The sequence below is a fragment of the Pelodiscus sinensis genome, chromosome 1 (assembly GCF_052426305.1).
Source record: "Pelodiscus sinensis isolate ZL-2025 chromosome 1, ASM5242630v1, whole genome shotgun sequence".
NCBI classification, from domain to species: domain Eukaryota; kingdom Metazoa; phylum Chordata; order Testudines; family Trionychidae; genus Pelodiscus; species Pelodiscus sinensis.
The window spans coordinates 178,140,928-178,159,005 of NC_143052.1; positions in this window are offsets into that span (position 1 = coordinate 178,140,928).

Below are 18,078 nucleotides of genomic sequence, written 5' to 3' on the forward strand. Positions count from 1 at the left end.
TTCTATACAATGGTTAAAACCAACTATACTTCAGGATATCATGACTCTCCAAATACTTGTTCATATCATGTTGCTAAGTTGTTAGTGTGCTTGCCAGCCTAAACAGATTGCATCTTTTTCTACAATGTTTCAGGCCTTCAGTTTTAACAACACACTCGTGTGCTACATGGTTTTAGGTTAGGAATTTCATTATACTCTACCTAGAGAAACACTAATACAAAAATATGACTAATTCTTTATAAGTCCTACACAATTAATACTATTTTTATGCCATTCTGTGGTGAGGTGTATCAGCCTCACACTAGTATACTAGGGGCTAGCACATCTTTGATAGCAGAAGAGGGTATAAAAGGCATGAAAGGAACTCAGTCTTGCCCGGAGAAGAAGGAGATGTACTGCAAGCTCCAGCAAGTGGATTGCTTGTGCTCCAAGGCTGGGAGGCCAGCCAAATGAGACCAGATCTAGACATCCATACAAGACATGTCACAGCTGCAGAGATTACCACAGACTTCACAGCCACCCCAAAAGGCATTGGGATGTATCAGCCCTGGGACACATTCCTTTTCACTAAGTTAGTGTTCACTGTGACGGTTTTTCCCTGAATAGTTCTGCATTCATGCTGGAATCTAAAGGTTGTTTTAAAATATACCTACTGTTAGACTACTTGGTCTTGAAGCCTTATGATGGGGTTTCCTTGCAGTGAGAAGGAATTGATGGGATTCCCTTCCGATACCATTAATGCTGAACATTTATTTACTTCAGGTGTCACTGTTTAATATTGAACAAGACTTCATCTCAAAAATAAATGTACTGTTGGCCCAAACACTAATGAATTTGGGGGTATTAAGTGTATCCCCAAAACAGTGGTTAAAAGTGTTGTTATTTCTGTTGTCATTATTAAATGTTTATTATTTATTTAACATCTGGTTCACTGAGGGCACAATCAAGAATAAAAATCCTATTTTGCTCAGCAGTGCACATACATATTACAAATGATAGTCTCTGTTCCTTAAACCTTATGCTCTAAATTTGCCTATACCCTGTCAGAAAGCTATTGAGCTGCTGTACCTTGATTTATATTTACATTTTAATGAGATGTCAAGATGATTGTGAGCATCCTCGTCTTAGTGGTAATGTAACGAAAATTAACAGAGCCCTTCCCCTGACTCTCACTGTGAAATCTGCAAGTGGCATGTTATTAATGCCTCATACAAAGAGCATATACTATACTAAGTTTCTTATTCTATAAAAATAAACAAAATTTTTAAAGATCCCAAATGAACATTGAAAAGTTATTACCATTTCAGGCCTTTTTATTCTCATTTTTAAGTAAAATAAACATGAAGGCAATACGCTTATGTTTGCTTAGTCATATGTTTAAACAGACAAGCAAACAAAAAATCTCAAATATCTAAAAGTGTAAAATAGTTGTGTCATTTAACTATTCTTTTCAGACCTTTATTGTTTCTATGATTGTCCCAAAAAGTCATTTATTTTTGTTTTGAAGTGATTTCCTCAGGCCAGTTTAATAAGTGGTGGATTTTCTGATATCCTTTCAGAGGGGGCAGTAGGTAGTGCCAAATTTAGGGGAAGTCAACTGGTTGGGGTGCTGGGCTTGGGAGAGCCAGGCTTGAGGTACTGTTTTTATTGTTAGCGATAAAAAAGAAAATTGAATATTTGAAGTAAAATGCTGCAGATATTCCGTATGCGGACTGAATTTTCACTTACCTCTTAGTATAGTGTGAACCTTTGTAGCATCTCATGAAACCTTCCAAATTTTCTGAAAACTACATTTTCCTTGAACCTTCTAGAATGGTTACAGCCATGCTCTTGCAAATATGTAAGAGACGGGGAGTCGCCAGTCAGTGAGATATAAAAACTAAGTGAAGTGAAGTGAGAGCCCAGCAGTGATAAATAAAATCTTGGTTTATTGCATAATTGTGGAAGTGCACTTATGTTGTAAGTGTAAGCAGCAACTGATAAGGACATAGGTAATGAGAAGCCATAGGTATCTATGCAACAATATAAAAGAAATACTGTTTGGGAAGGTGGGAGTGCACTGAAGACATTATTTGCCTGGGTGCACCATTTGATTTAGGGTAGGCCCTCGTAGTAGGGGAGAGAAGATCAATATAGTTTGTATTTCAACTCCTGATCCTGCAAATACATACGTGTGTTTAACTGTAAGCACATGAGCAGTTTCTTTGAAGCTCAAGAGACTACTCACACTAACGTTAAGCAGTGCTTGCAATATCAGGGCTTTTGATGATTTATTGACAGTTATATCCCACTATAGGGAACACTTCACTAAGACCTTCACTTGGGGTGGAATGCCTTTTGGGAAAGACAATCCATAAATCATTGCCACAGCTCCACAGCACCCCTTCCCTTGTTTAGGGCATATGTTGAGTGTCCACATGGGGGGACCATCATACTTGGGAGACGTGCTAATGACAGATCAGAATGGATCGATTTGGAGAGTAATATTGGTTGGAACAGGAAAGAGGGTTCTGAACATGCATTTATGCTATGTAGAAGCGATCCATACAAGGATCTGAATGACAATGATTGATATTTTAATCCATAGGCTGGGGTAATTGCTGCAGTAGGGCTGTGTTGCAGATCTTTGGCCAACCTCCATCTTCTGTGTGGCTTTTGTTCTCTGAAGCCCTGCTTAGCTCCCTGTACAAGATCCATTTACTTAGGCTTTTCAGTAATCCATGGGTGACGTGGGACGAATTTTTGCCCTAACTCCTTCCACAATATTTTTTTTTTTTTTTGCCACGACAAGGAAGGATTTGAAATAATTTGAATTGAAAGTCTAAGTGGATTCCTATATTAATAAATTATAATATTCCATAGATGTGATTATAAATACTTTGAATGCTGTTGCCAAGTTCTTAATATGAATTTGAGTAGAGTACCCCTATTCATTTAGCTTTAAAATCAGTGAAGACTTTAAGAGCTCCAAAATATGAACTAGTGGGTTGCATTACTCTTTGGTAAAAGTTCATGACATCAGATGGTCGATGAGCAAATGTGTATTTAATAGACTCTCCTTGAGGTCTGCTATCTGTTTTTTTGGCTTGAGTATTTGTGTAAAGTTCTACACTCACCTTGTAAAGTTCATTCTTTCCTAACTACATTATGCTGCCATAATAAGTGTTCTTGTTAAAATAACACCTTTTACTATAACATGGCCACCTGCTGGTATAGCTACAGAAAGAGCTTGTCAGTCTTTCCATTATAAATATAAATCTTTATTTTTACAGATTTATAACTCAGATGTAAATATTCTTTTGCAAGCTGAAATTTAACATACAAACCCATAGGTGTTTATTATAGTTTCTTTTTTAAATCAGGTTTTTTTTTTTTAACTCAACAAAATGTAACTAGAAATACTATAAACAGAGGTTAGTCTCCAACCTACCCTTCAAACAGCTGACAGGGGAGTTCTGACTTCTAAATATCTGTCTCCTCTCTTGACTATTTGTGCGGTTTTCATGGAAGTGGTGGGCTTTCATATAAAGGTCTGCTTGGTCTCCAGCTCTGCTTCATTCCCCTGCATGCTGTCCAGATTACCGTATTTTCCGGCGTATAGGGCGACTGGGTGTATAAGACGACCCCCTATCTTTTTAATTAAAAGATAGGGTTTCATCTTATACCCCAGCGCCCCTCCGCCTCCTTTGCTCCCGGTGTCCCTGGTCTGCTGGAGATGCCGCGGGGGGGCTCCGGCGGGGGGGCAGCCCAGGCGCGCCTGCTTCCCCCGAGGCTTTCAAAGCCGCGGAGGGGCTCCGGCGGGGGGGCAGCCCATGCGCGCCTGGGATGCCCCCCCGCCGGCTTCCCCCGAGGCTTTCAAAGCCGCGGAGGGGCTCCGGCGGCGGGGCATCCGGCGTGACGACCCCCGATTTTTGGGGGATGTTTTTTAACATCAGAGGTCGTCTTGTACGCCGGAATATACAGTAAATACAGTTTGCCTATTGGTAGTAAGGCAGACTTTTTTTGATAGGCGCAGACTTTATACTTTAAATATGACATTAATGCAATTACCTCTACCAACCTGACTCCTCAGCTGTCAGTGTGCTTCTCCTCCTCCTTGACTAGTCCTTTGTGTGCCTCTCCTCTTCTATCTCCCTAGCCCATTATTTCTTCTCCTCTAAAACATATTCCTCCTGAGAATCTTATAAGAACATAAGAATAGCCATACTGGGTCAGACCAAAGGTCCATCTAACCCTAGAGTAGCCAATACCATGCCCAGAGGGAGGGAACACAACAGGTAATCATCACATGATCCCTCTCCTGTTATCCATTTCCAGACAAACAGAGGCTAGGAACACCATTCCTACCCATCCTGGCTAATAGCCATTGATGGATCTAACCTCCATTAATTTATCTAGCTCTTTTTTTGTACCCTGTTAAAGTCCTAGTCTTCACAGCATCCTCTGGCAAGGAGTTTCACAGGTTGACTGCACTGCATTAAGAAAATCTTCCTTTTTGTTTTAAACCTGCTGCCTATGAATTTCATTTGGAGGCCCCTAGTTCTTATATTGTGGTGATAAGTAAATATCTACCTTACTTCCTTTTTCCACACCAGGCATGATTTTATAGCTCTCTGTCATATCCCCCTTACAATCCTCTTTTCTAAGCTGGAAAGTCCAAGATTTTTTAATCTTTCTTCATGTGGGACCTGTTCCAGAACCCTAATCATTTTTGTTGCCCTTTTTTTGTGTCTGTGTCTAGCTTCCCTTAGCTTTCTTCACTGACAACAAGAGAAAGAGATCCTCTGTGCCTCTCTTTCCCAATGTTATTGCTTTGGGAAAAGAAACTAATGCCCATGATTATCATACATAGAAGCTAAAACACCAAAAAAATTGGGATGTTGTTTTTAATCCCTCTTATTTCTCTATATTTTTCACTAGAAATAAAGAAAATAAAAAAGGATAAAAAACCCTCTCAAACCTAACATTTATGTTGTTTGTTTTAACATAGAGAAATTAGAACATTTTTACTGAACCAAAAGTTTTCTGTAAACATTTCATTTGGTTCCAAAAGCCATATTATACATTTAAAATGTTGATGAAAAGATAATCACCAGCTCTAATTCTGCATTTCATTCTGCCCTGAGCCTCATGTCCATAGGATGTGTTAAGTCAGAGTGGAATTGTCTTACAAAGGAATACATTGAATTACTGTATTGTAAGATGGGTGGAGTTATTTATGGCATCACTCTCATAAACCATTATTATCTTTAAGAAAGCAAACCAAAGTATCTCCAAGTGTAAGTCTTGTTCCTTCACCTAAGTCCACCTCTGTTAAACAACCATTTTTGTTGGTTCCTTGCGTGATCACCTATAGCAGCTTTTGCAGTATTTCTTATGATGCCACTGTGTATTATAAAATATTTTGCTTTATATTTGGGTGTATGACAATGGGATATATAGTAAAATGGAAAATAGCAATATGCATATTGGTTATATCAAGAAGAGAAAATGTGGAGGCTATTATTATTAATGTATATTCTACCAATTTTGGAAAGAGAAATAGAAAGAGAGGTGGCAATCAATAAGAAAAATATATAGAAGCTTTTACAGAGTGCTAAACTGATTTTTCTAATCAATGTTTGGAAAATACCTCCCAAATATGTTGCTATCATGCATAATTAGGACTCTATAATTATTCTTATTTCTCTTCTTGTATTTAATAGGCATTTATTCATCTTAAAATTTATATTAAAACCAAATTTTTTGTGCAAAGTTAACCCTATTCCATCTTCTAGATGCACTGTCTGAAATCCAGTCAACTTTGTAATACTTTACCTACAACTCTCTACGGTATATGAGAGAAGATCCATAAGTACCTCATATGAAAATTATGATACAATAGATTTCCGGAGGGAAAGAGACAGTTGATATAGATTTTTTGCCAGTTCAGTCTTCATGCATGAAAGATAGGAAAGAATTAATAAATTTCAAGGCCATTACTGCATACAGGTAAAACTTCCATTTAAAGTGCATCGTGTAAGGCATATCATTGTGATGTTTTTAGTATTTTAGTTGGTTTTTTTTGTTTTCTTGTTAATCTATTTCCAGGAAATTCCCATAGTTGCTATCTTAGTACAATTAATTTCCTAGGTTTATGGTATTTAAATTGAACCCAGACTTCTCATTCTTTCATGTAACTATTCAATGGCACTAAGAGTGAGAAACTAAGTAGAAGAAAAATGCTCTAAAAGACTCTGGAGATAGGCGCTTGAGGGATAAAAATAATCAAGGTAATTTGCAAAGTTCATATGAGTTTTAAATTAGGTTCCTGTACTTAACTAATTTTAAAAACCTCTGAGTTTTCCTTCCATTTCCCATATACATCACAAGGAATTGTGATACCTGTCATCCTTAGCTCTCCATTTCATAGTCTCTATGATTACTGATTTGTTTTCCTTTGGCAGTTTTTTGAGAAGGAGAGTAAATCTGTCCTGAATTCAGAATAATGGGATGTCTCCATTTCAACCCTCAGGCTTCAGTGGATATTATTTAGTTCAATTCTAAGCAATCTGATTTTTTTTTAAACTACACACTTAAAACCAGTATTATAATTTTGCACATATAGTATTTTGAGGTTTTAATTTTGGTTTTCATTGTCTCTTATAAATGTAAAATATATTTTCCATTGGTGTAACACAGCTCTTAGCCTTAAAATGGAAGCATGTGAAACTTTAAGAAAGTGGAGCAGAATCCATTTTATAATAGCACATGTTCTTTGTAAGCTCCACTCTAAATATTTCCATCTGTCAGAGTCCTCATTTAATATCTGAATAACAGCGGGAGTTAGGCTGGAGGAAGATAGTTTTCTTAATTTCACTTTCTTTTCCAAGGTTTAATTTTCTTAGAATTTCTTCCCGAATTGGGTAAACATGTGTGTTAAGATTTATAGTCATTTCTCTGCTAAACCTAGCTCACTTCCTTCCTCTGCTAAGACTCCTTCCAGTAATCCAAGGTGTTATTTGGAAGCATTCATTACCAAAGTCATCTTTTCTTTCTAGCATTACAAGAAAAAAAATATGATGCATGCAAAAGTGGAAGGACATGTGTAAAAACAAGCCTGGGAGAGAACATGAAATACTGAAAGAATACAGAGTGTGTAATCCCATATCCATTCAGTATACCCAGACTTTCAAAACAGAATCTATAGTCTTGACATCAGCACTGTATATTATTATCGTATTGGACACTATTTGAGTGATTATCGATCAATGTACACCTCAAGTCTTCTTATTACATATGGTATTTTTTAACTTCACATACTAGAAAGATTAAGAATATCATGACTGAGAGGCATTAGACATCAATATGTCAAAATATCAACTGAAAAAACAAGTTTCAATTTCTGGATCATATGTTTTAGTAGCTCCAACTGATGCTGCTATATCTAAACATTTGCCAGCATTTCCATTATAAACTCTGTTTTATAGAGTCTTATAATTCAGCCATATAAAACTGCTCTGGGTTGAAACTTGATGCATAATGTTACAGTTTGTGAGAGATGTTTTTCTTTAAAAAGACTCATATCCACATATATAAATATACAATCATAGGACTCTATAATTCTAAAATGGCTTTTGTAGGTTTTTAACTTTATTTCTCTGAGTTTTTAAGAAACATACATTGGTGCCAAGAAAAAAACAATGTATGATACACAAGGGGATGTAAACTATTCCATAAAGCAAAGCTTGCTCCCATATTCAAAGCAGATTTTGGAATAAATGCTGGGGGAAAAAACTCTCAGAAAATACTACAACAGTCCAAATCCCAAGAACTTCTGTGATGAAATTTAAATGGATGGTTCTGTCCTTCATTGCCAAACTGTGAATCTTTAATGTGGATTTAACTTCTGTTGCAAATGACATTGGACAAAGCAAGACCCTATCTAATCCTCTGCCCATCCCTCAAACCAAACCCAAAACAAAAATTTATTATTTCCAAAACTGTTTCTTCTCCCCATTTGCAGTCATCTTTCATTTCCTGTTTCCCACTGGGACTGGAAGTGAGATGGGTAGTTCCAACAAAACTTCCTACCCAGTTTTGTAAACCGAAGAGGTTTGAGAAAATGCTAAAACAATTGGGTCCTTATCTACAATGGATAGTCTGAAGCTCAGTTCTTCTGAAAAACAGAATGCAAGGAATCAGAGCTGCCAATGTGGCTTTCTGAATAACTGGTTATAGATCTAAGGCTTAAATTAAAAAGCAAAATCTTTACTAGACATGGAAAAGGAGGAAATATAACCCATAAGGAACACATACTCCACTAAAGATTGTCAGCAATGATAAGACAGCAAATAATGGAGAATGAATTCACAATAGCCAAAGGAATTAAGGGGGGTGTTTCTTATAAATATATTATGAGAAAAAGACATACTGTGGAGAAACTCGGCCCATGAATAAGACCTGGCCTAAAGCTCTTTGAAATCAATAGAATGATGTCCATTGATTTCAATATACTTTAAATTAGGCCCTAATACCTGATTCAACTCCCACTGAAGTCAATGGAAAGATACTCACTGACTTTATAGGGAGCTAGATAGGGCCCTAATTAAAAATATAGTTTCAGGTTGAACACCAAACCATTTCTGTGCATTCTCCCCTAGTAGCTGAATCTATTTAACTGAGATTCATTATAGGGCACTGCAGCAAAAGGCAGCCCATTGTCTCAAACAAAATATGAATCTGTAGTTCATCTAAGTGCTATCAATAGTGCTTTTTAAAAATATGCACAACTTTTAACATGAAATAAAGAGTACTGCAAATGTTTGTTAATGTCAGATCTTTGCACTGCCACAATGCCATAACGGACATTATTTACTGGACGCAATGATGGGAAAAGGAAAAGAAAACTTAGAAATTGCTTTAGATATTTCAATGCAAGAATGGGAGAAGTTCAATATTTAGGAGCACAATACACAGCTCTTAAATAAAAAGATGTAGGGGACATACTTGCTAGAAAGCAAACATGAGAAGTATGTTTTGATAAAGCCATATTCATTCTTGAAGTTGTTATATTTGGTATAGAATATGCATCATCAATGAGCAATTCAAGTTGGGGTGGAAAAAAATTACCTTTCTTCATCCTCTTTGTATTGAAACATTGCATTAAATTACATTCTGCTCAGGACATTTTATTCTAATGGCTCATTATAGATTCACTCCTGTTACTATTGAAGTCAATAGAAAACTCCATTGGCTTCAGTAGCTGCAAGACTGAGCCATACAGTTCAAGAAAAATTGCCATACAAATTCTAGAATTCTAGCCACTCATTCTTATGCATGATAACTGCTCTTGGAGTCCATGGAATCCTTACCTAAATAAAGGTTGCACTTTGAAAAACTACAATAAATAAACCTAAAATATTAATAGCTGAACTTTATTACACTGTCTGCCAAAGAAGAAAATATTTCTCATTGTTATTTGCCCATAAAGTCCAGCAATTGCTAGCTGAAGAAAAATATCTTAACTGCCTTCCAGATATATTATGGATCTGATGGATGTAAGACTATTTAACAAAAATGTTCCTTGTTTATACTGTACAATAAACTGTTTTTTGCTAAGATTTGCTAACATATATATAACACATATATAACCAAAATGATTGTTCAATTATATCTTAAATTAGATCATTCAGTAGTGAGACAAACAAGCTGCCTGGGTTTTGGTTGATGAGGAAATAAATAAATACAGAAAAGGGCTTCTGTCTTTTAGCAAGTCTTTTTTCCAGAGCCACAATAAAAGATTGGTGTTATATTCTAGATTAATCAGTGAGACTGATTCTATGGACAAATGTTAATGAATAGACAATAAAAGAATGTTTTAAACATCAAACATCCAACCCTCTTTGTGAAGTTACTATACTGAAGGGCTGTGTCTAGGCTTGCCAGCTGTCTACACTGGCCGCTTGAATTTCCGCAAGAACACTGACGATCTCATGTAAGATTGTCAGTGTTCTTGCGGAAATACTATGCTGTTCCCGTTCGGGCAAAAGCCCTCTTGCGGAAATGCTTTTGCGCAAGAGGGCCAGTGTAGACAACGTGGTATTGTTTTGCGCAAAAAAGCCCCGATCGCGAAAATGGCGATCGGGGCTTTCTTGCTCAAAACCACATCTAGATTGGCACGGATGTTTTTCCGCAAAAAGTGCTTTTGTGGAAAAGCGTCCGTACCAATCTAGACGCTCTTTTCCACAAATGCTTTTAACGGAAAAACTTTTCCGATAAAAGCATTTGCGGAAAATCATGCCAGTCTAAGCATGCAGAAAATCTAGCCAAGGAGTATTTTGTATGTAATAACTGACAAAGGACAGAATGTTAAATTATGGAAAACTTTTTTTGGAGTACAATGCTTTGGGGATATTAAAAGGAGTATTTCCAAACATCTTAAATACATCAGTGCTCTGTGAATCTAATTCTAACACAATGAAAGAAATTGTGACCAACATTTAAGTCCCACATAATATCATGCTGATCTCTTCGCTGGAAGTGATTTTCATCCACTAAAACCAATATGACTTCTCATAAAGTAAAATACTGGACCTCATTCCTCATCCAAAGCTCACTGAATTCAGTGGAAAGCCTTCCACCGGGCTTAGTGGAAGTTAGGTCAGGCTTTTAGAGAATAAGGTTGCATCAAGACTACAGGGTTTTTTTGGAAAAACAACTGTTTTTCTGAAAAAAATTCACCTACGTCCACACTGCAACCACGTTCTTTCGAAAGAAAATCGAAAGAATGCAGGGATTTTCCGGACATTGATAAACCTCATTCTACGAGGAAGAACATCTTTTCCAAAAGAGCTCTTTCAGAAAAAGGTGTGTGTGGATGCGGAAGAGAAAAAAGAGGTCTCCAGGAAAAAGCACTGCTACCTTGGTGGACACTCCGTTCACATTAATAACAGATCTATAGTTCCTATTTCCTGACATCTCTTAAATCTGCAAGCATCAGAGACAAGCCTTGTGGCAGGAAGCCGGCCTTGCAGCAGGACCTTGAACGTGCGGCTCTGACTGCCACAGGCCTGCTGACAGATGGCAGAGCCACAAGCCCCTCGAGACTCCCCTGGCCCTTTCAGGGAGCAGACCCACCCAGAGGCACCAAACACCTTCCTGGACCGGGCCAGAGATCCTGGACCAGGCCAGAGATGCTGTCCCTCCTGGGGGGCGGGGGAGGGGTAGGAGGAGGCCTTGAAGGATCTCAGCTCCAAGCACCACAATGCAGACATTTATGGCCAGATGGCCCACAGGGGACACCACCCCCACACCCTCAACCAAGTCTGGAGCAAGGTCAAGGAACTCCAACACAGGTACGCCCAGGCCAGGGAGTGCAGCTCTTGCTCTGGGGCAGGACCACACTCCTGCCCATGCTAACACGAGCTCCACCAGATACTGGGTGGTGGGCAAGCCCTTTCCCCATAAGTATTGATGGACTCAGGCTTGGAGACACCCGTGGTCACCTGGCCTGATCTCCTGGAGGAGGAGGAGGAGGAGGACAATGACGGACATCAGTGGCATGAGGAGGAGGACACCAGCAGCTTTGTCACCCTCAACCTGGAGCCAGTACCCCAGGCCTTGGACATCTTCCAGGCATCATCTGATGCCGGGGAGGGATCATCAGGTGAGTGTTGTCAGGTTGTCACGCAAAAACATTCTCATTGGTTTCCCTTATTCCTCACAGAAGCAGGAATTGGAGTGCCCTCTGAGTTTGATTTGGCAAGTCTTAACTACACCCACTAAATCAAACTCTGGAAGTTTGATCACAGCAGCATCAATCTTCCCCAGAGTGAAGACATGGCCATTGTTTGCAAGGAGACATACCTTGATGATTTTACTGAGGACTGTCCATCCTATGCACTGAGAGGCTTATTCACACAGGTGCAGAGAGCCAGTACAAGGTTTCAACAGCAAATCTTGTTTTAACAACATATGTGGCATATAAGGATGCTTAGGACTTCTACTTGCATTCTGCACAGGAGTGAAATTTTACTGAGAGTCATGAATTTCCTGAAAAAAAATGTGCTCATGTAATTTAAGTTTTCTTAGGAGTTCTAGTTCAAATATAGGTATCTTGGATGATTTAATGCTTTCTTCTTCTTCTTCTTTTTTTTTTTTTTTTTACTTAGTGGACGTTGAGGGTGCACATAACGTAAAGTGGTTCGGTTCCATATGCCTGAGAATGCATTATTTAAGATAAAACCTACATTTTAGTTTGGAAAATGTCCAGCATTCATATTCCTTTTCTCTTCCCTAGGCTTTAACTAAAATGTTTAGCTTTTCAAAACCTTTTTGAAAATAAATAATGTCACGCTACTAATTCATATACCTAGTGTCAGCCCAAAGCCAAGTGAAGTGGTTGTGATACTAGTATATCAGAATCAATGTTTCTGCTAGAAACACCAGCTTGACCTTAATTATGTTGCTTCTCATCGGCATTGTTACATTAGCCTTTAATCCCTTCCTTTGTGATGTTATGAGTATCACACATATTCGCTGTAAAATTGTTCTTGACGTTTACAAGTGTGCTACTGCAGAAGTAGATAAGTGCTGTTAAAAGCATCTTTTCAAGAGAATTCAAGGGAGATTTCTGTGAAGAGGTAGAGTTATTACTAACAACTGAGAACCTGTTTTAGTTGAGTATGTCATATAGAGTATCAAATAGCTATCGGAAGGCAATGGAAAGTCCTTATTATGCTCAGGAGGTGGATACTGTACCTTTCTACTCAGACTGCAATAGGCAAGGCATGCAGAGATTAGATAAATATCAGACCCTACTAGTAAGTGGTGTGGACTTCTCATTGAATTTTCAGGTGTGGAGCTCATCCCCAGAGAGTTGATCCTGGTGATAAATATTACAAACCATAAAATGAAAGAATAGCTTCTGAGGAGACAGGCTCTCTGCTCAGTGGGTAAAAGCTTTATATTTACACAATGGAAAGAATGTTTTAGTCTTTTTTTGTTCTCATAGTTGTTTCATTGGCACAATTATGCTGTTGTTAAAACTGTTTTAGGATTTTAGAGGATGAGACATATGGATTAAAAACTGACTAACTGAGGTTTTAAAATGTAATTATAAATGCAGATTCAGCAGCAAGCAAATGTGTTTCTAGTGGAGTCCCAGAGAAAACTATTCTTGACTCTACACTATTTAACATTTTTCACAATAATCTGGAAGAAAACATAAAATCATTTCTGATAACATTTGCAGATGACTCAGAGTGGTAAAAAATTAAGAGAACAGGTCACTAATATACATTAATTTAATTATAGAAAGGAATAAACTAAAATTTTCAATGTGGGTAGACAGAAATGGTAACACCCCCATCAATTACAATTCAATTTAATCTCAAATACCTGCTTCCTCAAGAATCAAGACAATCACATTCTTTAGTTAAAGTCCATCTGTTGGTGTTATTTGTATTTTATGAATTGATAAGTCAATATTCACTCAGCAGTCTGATAAAAATATATGGAGAATCTGAGTAAGGCCTACCTTCCTATAGATATTCATTATCCTTCACAAGACCTAAACCTTGTTCTTACACAGATAATGAAAAACCATTAGAACTAACAATGGAGTGTTTTCTATATCATCTCTCCATTAAAACCACTTTCTTAGCCACAATTACATCAGCCAAAAGAGTGAGTCAAAGAAGCTGATGGCAGACTACCATTTACAGACTTTCACAAAAACAAAGTTGTTTCATGTCCAGACCTCCGATTTTGCCCTAAAGTAGTCATTGACTTTCATATAAATCGGTCTGTAACTCATGTTTTCTCTTAAACCACATGCACATCAAGGTGAAGCTAGATTATACACATTAGGTGTGAAAACATGTTTATCTTATAATCTGGACTGAACAAAAAATTTCAAGTAATGACAAAAATAGGATGGGGCAGGTTTTGCCCCAGCACTCTGGTGCCCATTCCCTTTAAAGGCTACAAACCCAAAGGTTTAATAAGATTCGACCCCTTGCTGAATGTGAAGAAAGATAGACAAAGTTCTTTCCCCCACATTAGGAGTTACATAGACTGGGTTCTATTATAAACAAGAAATACGTGTATTAACTACAGAAGATGGGTTTTAAGTGGTTAAAGTAGCAGCAAACCGAACAAAGTGGATTACTGAACATATAAAACAAAGTGTGTAAACTAAGTTTGATTCATTAAAGAAATTTGTTACAGCTAGTAATTTCTCACCCTAAATATTGCTTTAGGTAGATTCATTTCACAGGCCAGATATGTTTTCAGCCTAGGTCAAGCAGTTCTTTTCCTCTCTCAGTTCCTGTTTCCAGGTGTTATTCAGTGTATCTTTGGCTGGGGAGGCAGAGGAAAAATGAACTGAAGACCCTGATTATTTTCTATCCCACCTTATATAAGATTTCCATAAGGTCGGAATCCTTTGATTCCCTCACCTCCCCATGGAAAAGCTTAGCAGTCAATAAAGGAGTTTAGTATTGGGTGACCAGGTCACCTGACTCTGTAGTATCACAGTGTCCATGAGTCAGTGACAATATGGTCAACCCTTTTCCCAGTCTTGTTTTCCTCACTGATGGGCCATTAGTCCTGTCCAGCTTTTGCATTATAGTACCTGAAATGTTAGTAGCGGGTGCCACCCAAAGTAGCATAGCTGAAATACAGATACATAGTCAATATTCCTAACTTCAGACACAAAAATATGTGCATCCGAACAGGATAATTATATTCAGTAAATCATCAACTTTACAAGATACCTTACATGAGTTATCTTGCATAAAGCATTCCTTAATTATGCCATATTCGTATCCCAATATTTCTGTGAAGAATATGGGAGTGTCAGAGTGTCACAGAGTATGTCTACACTACCCTCCTAGTTCGAACTGGGAGGGTAATGTAGGCATACCGCCCTTGCAAATGAAGCCCGGGATTTGAATTTCCCGGGCTTCATTTGCATAAACTGGGCGCCGCCATTTTTAAATCCCTGCTTGTTGAAACCCCGTGCCGCGCGGCTACACGCGGCACGAACTAGGTAGTTCGGACGAGGCTTCCTAGTCCGAACTACCGTTACTCCTCATTCCACGAGGAGTAATGGTAGTTCAGACTAGGAAGCCTAGTCCAAACCACCTAGTTCGTGCCGCGTGTAGCCGCACGGCACGGGGTTCGAACGAGCAGGGATTTAAAAATGGCGGCGCCCAGTTTATGCAAATGAAGCCTGAGAAATTCAAATCCTGGGCTTCATTTGCAAGTGCGGTATACCTACATTACCCCGCTAGTTCGAACTAGCGGGGTAGTGTAGACATACCCACAGAGTGGTCTTATTTTGTTGCCAGGAGATCTCTCTCTCTCTCAGGGATAAAGATTAACTATACAATGTACCTTACACACCATTGTAAGGTGTGCGGTACAGACATAGTCTTATTTATCAGTGAGGTTCTTTGTGAGGGACTACATATACTCACAATCCTTCCCCACCTTCCACTATTCCTTGAAGTCTTAATTATACACTTGGAACTCTGAGAGGGTAGTAGATAGAACTGAGTTGGCTAGGATGCTATACCCCCTGTTTATAGCCTTGCTACAAAAACTTTCAGGAACAATGAAGGGAGGAGCAGAAAGGGACATGGGAGCACCGCAATAGCCACAGCTAATTAGGTTCCACCATCAAAGCTGAAGTTTCAAGTAACCTTTATTTTTCTAATCTGAATCGGAAGAGGTTCCTTACAGGCTCTCCTCATAGAGCAGTGGTTTGTGGACCTGGTTTGGGTTTTACCACAATAACATGAAGCATGGTATTGGACCATTGCATCCAACCATTCAATAACAGACTCATGGACTGTTTGGTCATAGCTAGCAGATATAATAGGTAGGCTTCCAAAATGAACTGTGGAAAATATAGGTAAAATACATGTTTTTATAATATATGTTCTTATTGATATAGTATGTTCAATTCTTCGGCCATCAGACTTATGTTCATCTTCATCATGGCTAAAGGAAATGACTGCAGAGTCACTAAACTAATTTCTCTCAGAATGGTTCTCCTCCAGTATGTGCAGGTTGGAAGAGCTGTCTTGGAACAGACTCTTTCCAAAGGGTAAATGCTGCCTAACTTACTCATAATGAGTGGTGCCTTATTCTTCGAGTATGGATTTCAAAGAGGGCTACTTTGAGTTCTACTACTCAGTGTGAAAGTAGCAGAATTTGATTCTTAGCCATTTGAACCTTGACTAAAGATAATGGGTATCTGTGTAATTTATTTTGTCAATATATTCTTGAGTGTTTGCAGTGTCCAAGAAAATGTCAGAATATAGAAAATTACTGAGGGCATACAAGTAAAAATCAAATGTCTTGTAAATGTAAAGGGATTTTTTAATGTGTAAATTGTATTTCACCAAAAATTGTATGGAGAAGTTCCATCTCTTTTGCGATTCTGTGTCACTTGCTAGATATATCCACTGTGACCTCTGGCTAGTCAGAATTCTTCCTGAGTTGCATTAATTTTTCTTTCAACACTGAATAACCTTGAAGAGGATATGAGAAGCATACAAAAACATACTGAAGCTTTTATCAAGTAGATATGCAAGTTTATTTTAAAGAGAATGCTTAGTGACGTTTCAGCTTTAGAAAAGTCTTCTTATGTATTTTTTTCAAGGTATAACAATAAACACTTAAAACACCAATGTCTTCTGAGCCTCTGCCATATATTTACAGACTATGTATTCTAAGTATTTTTGTGCTTTTCCCAAAAGGTAAAATCCCAAAGAGTTAAGGTAAAAGCACAAGGAATACCGGTGTTCACTGATGTCTCAACATAGATTTATTTTTTACATATGAAACATTGTATCTTCTTCTTCTTAAAACCTTGCACTCTGAGTGGAGTATAGGTCATCTACAAGTCTCCTCCACTTTACTCTGTCATGAGACAAAACTTATAGCTGACTCCAGGATTACCCCAGTTGTAGTCCTTCAATCTCAGTAGATCTTCTCCATGTTGTCCAAGGTCTTCCTCTTTTGTGTTTTCCTTGTGGGTTCCATGTGAGAGCTTTACGGACTATGCTGGATGATGGTTTTCTGAGAGTGTGACCTAGAGCAGACTCCATGAAGAGTCTTTTTGTTATTCCAGTGGAAGCTGGAATCTTTTGCCAGACTAGGTGGTGGCTAAAGAGTTGAAATCACTAAGAGCTGAAGTGACAGGTTTGGCATGGAGCCAGACACATTGCGGCCAGCAGAGAGGCTGGTGTGGGCGACCAGTAGAAGCAACGGCAGGTGGCCAGCAGAGCATCTTGCAGGAACAACCGGTGGGCAGCCGGTAGAAGCAGACGGCCATCAGGGCGGCTAGTAAGAATGACCGGCAGGAGGCTGGTAGGAGCAGTAGTAGGCGGCCAGTAGGAGGAGCAGCTGATGGAGCAAGCAGACCACAGGAGCAGCACAAAGGTGGTATAGCCTCAGGCTCAATGAGTGGAGTCATCAGGGTGATGTGTCAGGGTCCGCACTTATTGGACAGAGCTTTAAGTGGGGCATTTGAGGTGGGGTACGGAGAAAGTTTGGATAAGTGAATGGAACCCTTACCTTGTTGGACTAGTGAGCCTGAGAGGCAAAGGACATTTCTCAATCCATTTGAGCTGTAATGGTTACTCGTGGGGGGGTTTGAACTCTTTTCATAGTATTTTCCCAAGCTAATGCCATGTGACCTCTCACCCTCTTTCATTAAAAGTTTCTTTTCTACACTCAGACTTTGTGCTTGCAAGTGGGGAAGCAATGCTTCTCAGAAGCACCCAGGGGTGTGTGAATTTCCCAGGCTACTGGGTGGGGGCTTGAGCCGGTTCTGTGTGAGATGGATGAAAAGGGACCCCTAGATATTGAACCCAGCTCTGGCTGCTGCCAGTGCTATCTGGCAGAAGGGTTACAGATGTGAAGGATGTCCCTCAGACATCTGTTTATGAATGTCTGTTGCTTGTGATTAGAAGACTTTTTAATACGCCAGGACTTGCATCCATACAAGAGCACACTCTTCACATCTGTATTGCAGATTCGCAGTTTCATCTTTGCAGATTTTATTTGTGAATTCCACATGGG